Consider the following 11,226-nt stretch of genomic DNA (forward strand, 5'->3'; position numbering starts at 1 on the left):
CATGCCATAGACCCCCATAGGTTTACTAGTAGTTACGTGTCAGGTGGGTTGTTGGGTTCCTATGGGATACAAAACAAAAACAACAAGAAAGAGTGGGATACTACTTTTATACCGTGTTGTCCACTTTTGAGATTCATTTGGAAAGGAAATAAATGTATACAAAATGTTGATTCTTACAATGTATTGTCCAAAGTTTAGAGTAAAAAGTGATCCCATATCAAGGGATTCATATAGAAACTAATGGATTTACCAAGGCCAACTTGTTTGGAATGAGGAATTTTGTAATTGATAATGGAATTTTGATTGATCACACTTGTTTCTATGAAAGTTTTGTAGTTGCAAAAAGAAAGTTGAAAAGAATTTTAGAGAAGAATGTAATGCTATAATAAAGGTTCAACAATGAAATTTGGTGAGAATAATGACTTCATGTTCCAGCTCCATTTTAAAGGATTATTATTCTAATTTATTTCTAATATAAGCTTGGAGAAGCATTTGTATCCTAATAGAGGGGAAAAATGGTGAAGATGAATGTGAAGTGGAATTGAAAACACAAGTAGACATTGCCATAGATATGAACCATGCCATGGAACAATTTTGTCATGATTCTTTTGTTCAAGTAGTGCATTTTTAATTTAATACCCAATAATGTGCTTTTGGATGAAGACATGATAGGAAATATAATGGATTTTGTTATTGTAAAATTAATTGATGCAACCCCTACTAACTCACTTTAACACTTGCTTTGAAAGGATCCATGGGATAATTGTCCAAAGTATGACATTTTAGAACAATAAATTTATTTGTTTGTTTGCATCAAAAAATGTTGTACACATTGGTTAGGCCCAAAATTTGATGAAGATTGACTTCACTACAAAGTATGGATTAAGTGAGACAATGGCTACCAAAGTAGATATTTATAGCTATGACAATGTGTTACTGGAAATGCTTACTAGAAAGCAACAAACTAGTGAAATGTATTTTGGTGACCTGAAATTGCACAAGTGAGTGAAGCGAGTATAGCAAGTGTTTTCAAACATAGTGAAAGAAATATCTCACTTAAGTATTTTTAACAAGGTGAATAGAGATGAAATTGGAGAAAACACTGTATATAATTACTTTCTTCACTACAAGTTAGTTTTCTTTCCTAAAAAGATTCACACAATGAATGACCAACAATGAAATATGTGGTAATGGTATTGGAGAGCCTTAGAACTTGTTTGGAGGAAAAAAATCATCTATGACTTATAAACACATATTTTAGCTTAATGAATTCATTATATGAATTATGTTGGAGTTTGATTACATTTTTAATATTATTTTAAATTGTTCAACCAAACTTTTGTTATTGTTTATTATCTATTTATAATTAATATTAATTTAAAATTAAATGCGTTGGTGACATTTTATTAACTAGATTAAACTTTTACATCTTGACATGATTTATTATTGTTATCCATGATGTCAATATTCATATCCATAAAGTAAGAGCCCCTTAGAAAAAACATAGGAAACTAATTGTATTATATTTAGAGCATAACTAAATGAATTATTATTTTAACTATAAGTAATTTGTTTATGTGATTAACAACAGTAAATGTTGAAATCCCATTTCCATGTGATTTTTTTAATTTTCACTTAAATTAAATTGATGAGACATCAACAAGAATTATACACTTTTAAATATATAGTTTGATCATATATAATTTGTTTAAATTATCAACAAAATTTTAAAAGGTGAATTTTAATTTTAAATATGATTTTTTATTTTTCTTATAAATAAGATTACTAAACCATTAATTGAACTCGATGTTGTACTATATACAATGTATTTTTTAAGCATATAATTTTGATTTACAAATCATGCTAAATTTATGAAAATTAATATTATGAAACTGTGACTTATTATAATTTTTAGTAATTTTGATTTTTTTTAGTTATATTATAACTATAGCATTTATAAATTTTCTATCTGCATATATTGTTGCACACATGTTTGAGAGACATCCTTACCCTTTCAACCCTTGTTGTTTTCAAAGAAGTCTTGTTGACTATGTAGATACTTGGCTTTTTGTAGTAAAGGTTCTTATATCCTAGTCAACACTTCAATTTGATAGTTAATCTTATTGATAAAACAATGAGATATGGAAATTGAGGTTTTTTCTATGCCCTATTGATAAAGTAGTGAGTGACGAAATCTAAGGTTTTATGTTAAGTTGGTCTCTCTAGCTTCAAGTGGATAGAGGTTTGTTGAATATTGTATAAATGCTATTATTTCAAAATGGCAAATCACATAGATTTCATTTCTCAAATTTCTAAGCAGCATGTTCATCTATACATTCAATGAATTTATCTTAAAATACATTATTAGGCTATTCCAAATTCAATTAGAAATTTACATTGTTATGATCTTAGATCTCTCTTCCAACTCCCTATTAAGGACAATTCCAATTACTCAAGAATTTGGAAATGCTTCAGTATTTGAAATTTTCTTTCAATAATATCATGGGGTAAATTCTAAAAGTTTTTTTTTTTTTTCCAAATAGAAAAATTGTCATTTCCTTCATTGGAAATCCTAGCCATTTCAGACCACAAGCTTTCCAATTACCTATCTCTCAAACAACAAGAGGTCATTTTGCATCTATGAAATAGTATTATTGCTAATGAGTGGAGCTATTTCTTTTGTACTATGTTGTCTACTTTTGAGATTCATTTGGAAAGGAAATAAGCGTATACAAAATGTTGATTCTTGCAAAAAGTTGTCCAAAGGTTAGAGCAGAAAAGGATCCCATATTAAGAGATTCACATAGAAACTAATGGATTTACCAAGGCCAACTTGTTAGGAAAAAGGACTTTTGTAATTTATAAGGTAGTTTTGATTGATGACACATTTATTTCTATGAAAGTTTTTCAATTGCAAAAGACAAGGTTGAAAAGAGTTTTAGACCATAATGTGATGTTCAACATAAGTTTAAACATTAAAATCTAGTGAAAATCATAATTCATGTTACCACCTCCATTTTAAAGGATTGGTGTTCCAATTTATGTCTAACACAAACTTGGAGAAGAATTTGTGTCTTAGTAGAAGTGATAACAATGGTGAAGATGCATGTGAACTAGAATTGAAAACACAATTGGAAATTGCCATAGATATGGCCCATTGCATGGAATACTTTCATCATGATTCTTTTGTTCATCTAGTATATTGTTACTAAAACCCACTAACATGCTTTTTGATGAAGACGTGATGGGAAATATAATGGATTTTGACATTGAAAAATCAATTGATGCAACCACTACTAACTCACTTTAACACTTGCTTTGAAAGGATCCATAGGATCAATTTTGCCAACTATGACATTTTAGAACATTAGTTTTACATGTTATTTTGCATCAATTTTTTTTTTTGCACATTGGTCAAGTAAAATTTGATGAAGGTTGACTTCAATGTAGAGTATGGATTAAGTGATGCAATGTCTACCAAAGTATATTTATAGCTATGAAACTTTGTCATTGGAAATGATTTTTTTTTTTTGGTAGGTAAGCACCCATAGGGGATTTGAACCAGTGACCTATAGCAAGGAGTGCCTTAACAGTGCACCCATTCACCGTCAATCCAAAGCCCCGTGGGCTTTATTGGAAATGATTATTAGAACACAACCAACCATTGAAATGCATTTTGGAGGCCTAAACTTGCGCAAGTGATTTAAGCGAGCCTTTCCAAACATAGTGAATGTTAGAATTTTGGGTAGCTTAGAAGGTATTTATGATAAGGATACCCACTGAAATTTGTTGCTTGGGAAATTTACCCAAAACTAGGGTTTTAGATCCAAATTGTGGGTTTATGACAAAAATAAAACTACTTATTTATTCTTAAGAGTCAAATGGAAAAACCTTAAGCCTAGAGGTTTCTTATGTGACCTAAGGAAAAGGATAAATAGAGGAGACCTAAGTTGAGGTATCCCACATTGTTTTTAAGTGAGACAGACTTCACTTGAACAAGGAAGCAAGCTAAAGGACCTAGCTGTACAACCCTAGAAGAGGAGAGTTGAAATTAGCAAGGAGGGTCGAGCTTCTACCCAAGGAGGATGCTGAAGTGGGTCGAAGCTCTTCGTTGCAGAAAAAATAAGCTGGTTAGGGAAAATCAAGGTCATATAGAGCCACATAAAGGGTAGGCTATGGGCATGAGACCATAAGGACAATGGACTGTGGGATAGACATGGAGGTTGAGGGTGGATATGGTGTGGATGAAGGAGGTTGAGATCCTTAGAACCTCAAGGAGGGATGTATATTGACCTAGAAGCCCTGGTTAGGGTAGGAAACAATAGAAAAAGTTTCTAGACAAGTAGATCGGAATGTTGTATGTATTTTGTTGATGGTTGAGGGTAGTAACACAACCGGATTCGAGTCTTGGTATGAGTTAGAACGTGGTTTGGTTGAGAGAGGTTGAAACCTACAACAATGAACAACTATACAAAGAGTTGTCTTAGATAGTTGAAGTAGAAGTTTGTTCATTAAAGGGCTATGAACAATGAACTGTATGTTATTTCTAAAGTATGTTCACAAACAAAGTTACGAACAAAGACTATTTTGAAGTATTATTATGCAGTGAGTTGGAACGATAAAACTTGTTGGGAGTAGTTTTGTTTAAGTGTTAACGTTTAGTTCATTTGAAGGAGAAAATACACTGTGAGCAACTAGTGGATAGAGGGGTATTTATATGTGGTCTAAGGAGGAAAAAGACCTCCCAATTTTCAAGACAAAAGTGTATTGAAAGGGTTAATCTAGAAGGGATACATCTTCAAGTAAGTTAAGTTTTTTTTTCTTGTATATTTTTCTGGGTAGATTGGGGATCTGAAATAGCAGATTTCAAGCCCTAATTTGTATCTGGGGCCATGATACTTGGTATGGAAACCCTATGATTCTTTTACTAATAGATTAATAAAAATTTCAAGCTTTGGGCTCAAATTCATGCGTGCTTAATTGATTTCACTTATGAAGATTTATGCTATGCAAGGTGCTAGAAAGTTGAGTGCTCCTAGTGTGTTTGTGTCAGGCCTTGAGAATGTCATAATTTTCACCTATATAACCGTATTTTTTGCCCTCTATTTTAGAATTCAGAGACCTTTATCTACACATTCCCATGTTTCTATTATCGTAATCTTGAGAATATGAGTATAGATTTTCTTATTCTTTAAAACATTGATAGGTTAATATTTAATGGGTAAAATGCTTTCATTTACTATATTCCTAAGGTATTTTATTCTCTATGAGTCATTTGTTGAAAATGCAACAAAAAAATCCTAATTTAATTTTGTCCTGGAATTAAATTAGGATTAAAATTGTAATTCCACATCACATGACAACTTATATTTGTTAACTAAGTTAATTTGACTTAATTGGCTCAGTTAATTCGGGTTGAGGGTCTAACTTGAGTCATGTAGAGTGTCTCCTACATTATAGGAGCCCTAGTTGATTTTATTTTGAGTTGTAATTAATTAATTCAATTTAATTGAGTTAAAGTCAGTTAAAATAGTTCCAATTGTTTTTTTTCCAAAGAAAAATGCATAATTTTCATTAAGATTTTAAGAAAATTACAAGTTGTATGCCAGCATTTGAGAAATGCTTTCACTACTATCAGGTGGTGAGTCAATTCAGATGTTCAGTTTTGATGTTTAGAGCAATATATTTACATATTCCTTCATTAAACTTGAAGTATCAAGATAACCATAACTGTATTTGCAATGTTAAAAGACTGTAGAGCAAAATAAAAAATAGTAACAAAAACTAGGATGATCATGTTGATCAATCCTGTAGATGAACCACCTCGTCGATGAAAGGCCTGTGGTAGATCTGGAATAAGTCTCCATATCTATACTCCTAGAATATCCACTATCCTCTGGTCAACTGCATGGCCTCTTTGGAAAGAAGATCAGTGACTTCATTCCTTTCCATGTAGTTATGAGAGCAGAAAAAAGAATCAAACTGTGATTTCAAATCAATGGATTCTTCCACCAAATCTCTGAGTGTGTGCAAGTGATAGTTATAAGTCCCATTTATCCAATTTATGATGAGATGAGAGTCTCCAAAAATTTGTGTGTTGTGGCAGTGTTTTTCCTTTGCAAAGAGGAGTAGGTGTCTGAGACTATTTAGTTCTGCGAAATTGTTTGTGCCTCTTCCTAGTCCCACTTTTATTTTGAAACTCATAGACTCATTTAGGTGTAGGATATCTCCTCCTCCACAGCCCTCTGGTTGGGCCGAGCCGTCGAAGTATGCCCAAGGATGGCCTCTATCTATTACTTCTGGGATTATTGTCCGAGGGGGACACTGTGCTTGATCTTCAGGGATAGAGTTGTATGTGGCCAGGATGTGGTTGCAGATTGCCGCTCCCAATATGTCTTTGTCCTAGAAGATTCTATGGTTCCGAACAATGTAGATGCCCCAACAGATGATGGGTGGAAGATTTTTTAGCTTTTGGATGGTTGTATTAGACCACCAGTTTTTCCAGGCCTCCTTTACATTCTGGCCAGTCCAGCAAAGAGGAATAGTGAGTGTTGTGGTGGTTATTTTCCAGATGTCTACCAAGACAGAGCAGTGGAGAAAAAGGTGGTCAATGTCCTCAATCACCATTTTGCAGAGGCTGCATCGTGAAGGCCCATGTAAATTCTGATTTGTCAGGTTTTGGTCTGTTGGGATTTTGTTTGATAGTATAGACCAAAGGAGGAGTCGCGCTTTGTGAGGGGCTTTCAGCTTCCAAATGGAACGCCACCACCAGCGCAGAGGGCCATTTTCTCGAGCTTCCATGATGGCCTCGAACCCAGTCTTGGGGGTGTAGTTGCCATTGGGGGCCTTTGCCCAAATTAGCAAATCTTCTTTTGCTGTAATCTTGATGTTCGCCTCTTCCAGAGCCCCCACAAACCTTAACCACTCCCTGCTCCATCTGTCTCTGATGCCCAAATTTTCAAAGGCCCGCCATTGTCTATATGGATTCTCAGCCCACCCCTCCTCCTTGATGTGGGCTAAGTGTGAGTATCCAACATCTCTGAGTTCCTGCCTCATTTCATGTGGTAGTATTTGGGCATTACCACTGCCTTCCTAGGCACCAGCCCCAATTTTGATTTGGGTGCCATCCCCCACCCTCCAAGCCAGGCCTTGTTTGATGATGTCTGATCCTAATTGGATCCTTAAACATTTCTCATGACTGTTTCAAAATCATATCAGATCAAATCTTATGAATAACAAGTATCAGAAATGACCTCTGGACAATGGCAATTGTGGCCTGCATGGAACAACGAGGACCCTCGGTCAAAGTGCACTGACTGTTGGCCCATGGAGAGCGCGCATGGATGCAAATTGGCAATCGGAAGCCTAGATCCAGAAACAGAGGCAGTTTCTGATACGCGATTAGCGCAAAGCGCTAAGCGCTAATCGCATATCGCAGGACAAAACCCTCAGAGAAGGAAAAGCCCCGAGCACTCGGTCACGAGGAAAATAGGAAAACCGTGCGGAAACCATCAGAGGCGGGTCCTGCACCCAAAACTGGCAGGATATCACGTGCCCCTCGAGCGGTAAGTGGGTTTGGCCGAGTTTAGCGCGATGCCATACACTGGGCGACGCGTGTCTAGCAGATGAGAGAGAAAAACCACTTACATCGCATGAGTAACGGTCGAGAAACTTACCCACGCGATATAGACAGAGACCGTAAGATCTGGAGGCTCTAGATCGACAGCGGAGAATCAACCCGATGGATGACCGGATTTGATGGGGAAATAGACTGAGGCACATAAGGATTGAAGCCCGACATGACCGCTGAGATGGCGGAAGAATCAGTTTCGCGGGCAAATCCTTGAGTAATGGAAATAACAACTGTTCAAAGGAAACTAACACTTAGTTAGTAAGGTGACAGATGGCCACCTCTCTGTGCAGCGTTACATAGTGATGATGGCGCAAAGCAGGGGAATTCCAGTGGATAGAGGCAGGCGATCCAGAGTTCCAGGAAGAGGAAATGAACAGTCAGGGAGTAGATTGGCTTTAAGCCATGAACAGACAAAGAGCAAAGGGGAACAAAAGTAGAGAAAGAATTGAATCGCAGAGAATAGAGAAGCCAAGCTGACCTGCAGAGCAAAGGCAGCATCGAGCAGACAGAGACAGAGAGAGTCCGAGAGTCTGTGAACTCCAGAGAAGGCTTGAGAGGTTCAAGCAACTCCTCTGTGTATACCTGTCAGGTACTGAGTACCAAATTGGACTCATACCATTGAGACCAGTTGAGGTCGAGATTCAGTAAGGGGGAGTCTGTGTACTCTAGAGGCTTGGGGGATCCAAGTACCACCCTACTGATCATCATCTATTAGTGAGACTCAAATTGAGCTCCTTATTGTAAAAACTTTGCTTTAAGACACAATAGAAAAGGCCACCACTGAAGGCTGGACCAGGAGACGTAGCCCAAGAGAATTGGGTGAACTCCTTATTAAATTTGTTGTGTTTTGTATTTTCTTGTTGTGTTTCTCTTACTATTTCAAGTGTCTGTGTATTTCGCAATCTTATCGATCCATTGCTTAAAATAACATAGACACACCCCAGCACATGAGTCTGTAATACCTTCATAAATTAACTGAGATCATTCACGAGTGATTTTCAGATCAAGTGGTATCAGAGCTTTAGGTTGTTAAGGTTAGACAAGCTTGTGCTGAATTTTGTTGTTGAAAGCTAACTATATCAAAGCTTAAATTAGGAGAAGGAGAGTTGGTTGAGACTAACCCAGAAATTGGAAGAGTCTATCCTGAGAATAAAATGTCAGAGGAAAGTCCCTTGGGGCCAGACCCTCAATTCATAAATAGTTTCCTGGCCATGAGGTCCATGGTAGAGGAAATGTATAGGGACTTTAGGAAACATAAAGATGAGGATTCATCAGGATCCAAACAAGAAAAAGGAGAAGAAGAGTCTCTCCTCCATTACCACTTGAAAGGAAAAGGGAAAGAAGAAAACTTTCTCACACCTCCTAATAGCCCTGAACATAAAAAGAAGACATCTTTGATCAAATTAGATGTTAAATTTGATTTACCCATATATGATGGAGAGTTGAATGTAGAAAAGCTGGATAACTGGATCAGAAAAATTGATGTTTATTGCAGAGTGCAGAGTATCGACTCAGACAAGAGAAAGATTCAGCTGGCCAGCCTATGCCTCAGAGGCACTGCCTTGGTATGGTGGGAAGGAAAGACACAAGCTGACATGAAGAAACATGGTAAGATTCTTTCTGTTTGAAGTGAATTTGTTTCTGCAATCAAAAAAAGTTCTATCCACTAGCTTACATGCAGCAAGCCATGATGAGCTGGCAAACTCTTCACCAATTGAAAGGGCAAAGTGTACAAGGTTACACCAAAGAATTTAGGAAGAGAGATTTGATTCTAGGAATCTCTTTGGACTCACCTAAGACTCTGTTGAAGTACATAGGTGGTCTACACAGCTACATGAGGCACACTATCCTCATGTTTAATCCCACTAGTATAGATGAGGTATTTGTTCAAGCTACGCATCTAGAAGCTAGAGGAAAGAATGGGAACCCAGAAGTTGGAGGACCATCCAAGCCCATTGCAAGCAAGAATAAGGAGAAAAGAAAACAGAAATGGAAAGACAGGAAGGCCAACACTGCACAGAAAAGCAAGTCTTCATGCACTCACTATAAGAAGGATGGGCATGATGATGAGCACTGTTGGATTCTGCATCCGGAGCTGAGACCTAAGAAGTTCGATGGCAAGAAGAAGAAGACTGTTGCAGCCATTCAGAAAGATTTGGGGTCGGACTCAGGAGATGAAACAACCATTGCAGCCACAGGTATAAAAGGTAAGAATTCTGAAGCATCTACTAGTAATTCTGCACAATCTACTATTGATGAAGAAAATGAGAGAAAAAGACATGACATTTTCCATATTCGAGTTATTTCCAAACATCAAAATATTGATACCTTGTTTGATAATGGCTCACAAGTAAATTTAATTTCTGAAGCAGTTGTAAAGAAGTTGGGATTACTGACTACACCTCACAATAAACCATACCCATTAGGTTGGTTAAGTGATAAAGCACAACTACAAGTGACTAGACAATGCAAACTTAAGTTTTCTTTTGGGTCAGCATTTGTAGATGAGGTTGAGCTAGATATAATTCCTTTGGATATATGTGGAATTGTTTTAGGAAGTCCTTACTTGTATGACAGAAAAGCTATTTTCTATAGAGTTGAAAACAAGTATCTACTCATTAAAGATGGAATAGAATACTTTGTAAGAGCTCATAAGCTCAGGAATAATTATACTCTCATAAACTCAGTGCAGATGAAACGAATTGTAAATTCATGCAAACAATTTTTATTGATGGTTGTAAAGGAAAAGAAACTTGATAAAACCAATGTATTTGAGGGCTGTGATGCTAAACAACAAGTTGATTTAGAGAAATTTGTTTCAGAGTATGATATCTTGTTTCAAGAACCTAAAGTTCTGCCACCCAAAAAGGAAATAGTGCATGATATTAATTTGCAGCAAGATGCTCCATTACCTAACATTGGAATGTACAGGTTGTCCACTTTAGAGAATGCAGAAATCAAGAAGCAGGTGCAAGAGTTGCTCGAGAAGGGGTTCATCAGACCTAGCACATCGCCATGTGGGTCGCAAATTGTTTTGGTGAGAAAGAAAGATGGCTCGTGGAGAATGTGCATTGATTACCGAGTGCTGAATAAGATAACGATAAAAAATTGTTACCCCTTTCCTCACATAGATGATCTATTAGATCAATTGAAAGAAGTTGTTTATTTTTCCAAGCTAGACTTGCATAGTGGATATCATCAGGTCAGAGTTGTAGAACAAGATGCATGGAATACTGCTTTCAAAACAAAGTAGGGATTGTATGAGTGGTTGGTTATGCCTTTTGGCTTAACTAATGCTCCTGCTACTTTCATGAGAATAATGAATGATGTACTCAGACCTTTTCTTGATGATTTTGTTATTGTATATTTGGATGACATTCTTATATTTAGCAAAACGTGGGAAGAACATTTAAAGCATGTTAAGCAGACACTAGATGTTTTGAAAAGAGAAAAACTTTATGTTAAACTCTCAAAATGTGAATTTGGCAAAACATCTTTGAATTATTTGGGTCATATAGTAGGGGGTGGTGAATTGAAGATAGATCCCTCTAAAGTTGCAGTCATTGTAAACTGGCCTAAACCCAAATCTGCTA

This window comes from Pinus tabuliformis, chromosome 1_2 (genome assembly GCF_031772625.1).
Source record: "Pinus tabuliformis cultivar Carrire ecotype Pingquan chromosome 1_2, CPIR1, whole genome shotgun sequence".
Lineage (NCBI taxonomy): Eukaryota > Viridiplantae > Streptophyta > Pinopsida > Pinales > Pinaceae > Pinus > Pinus tabuliformis.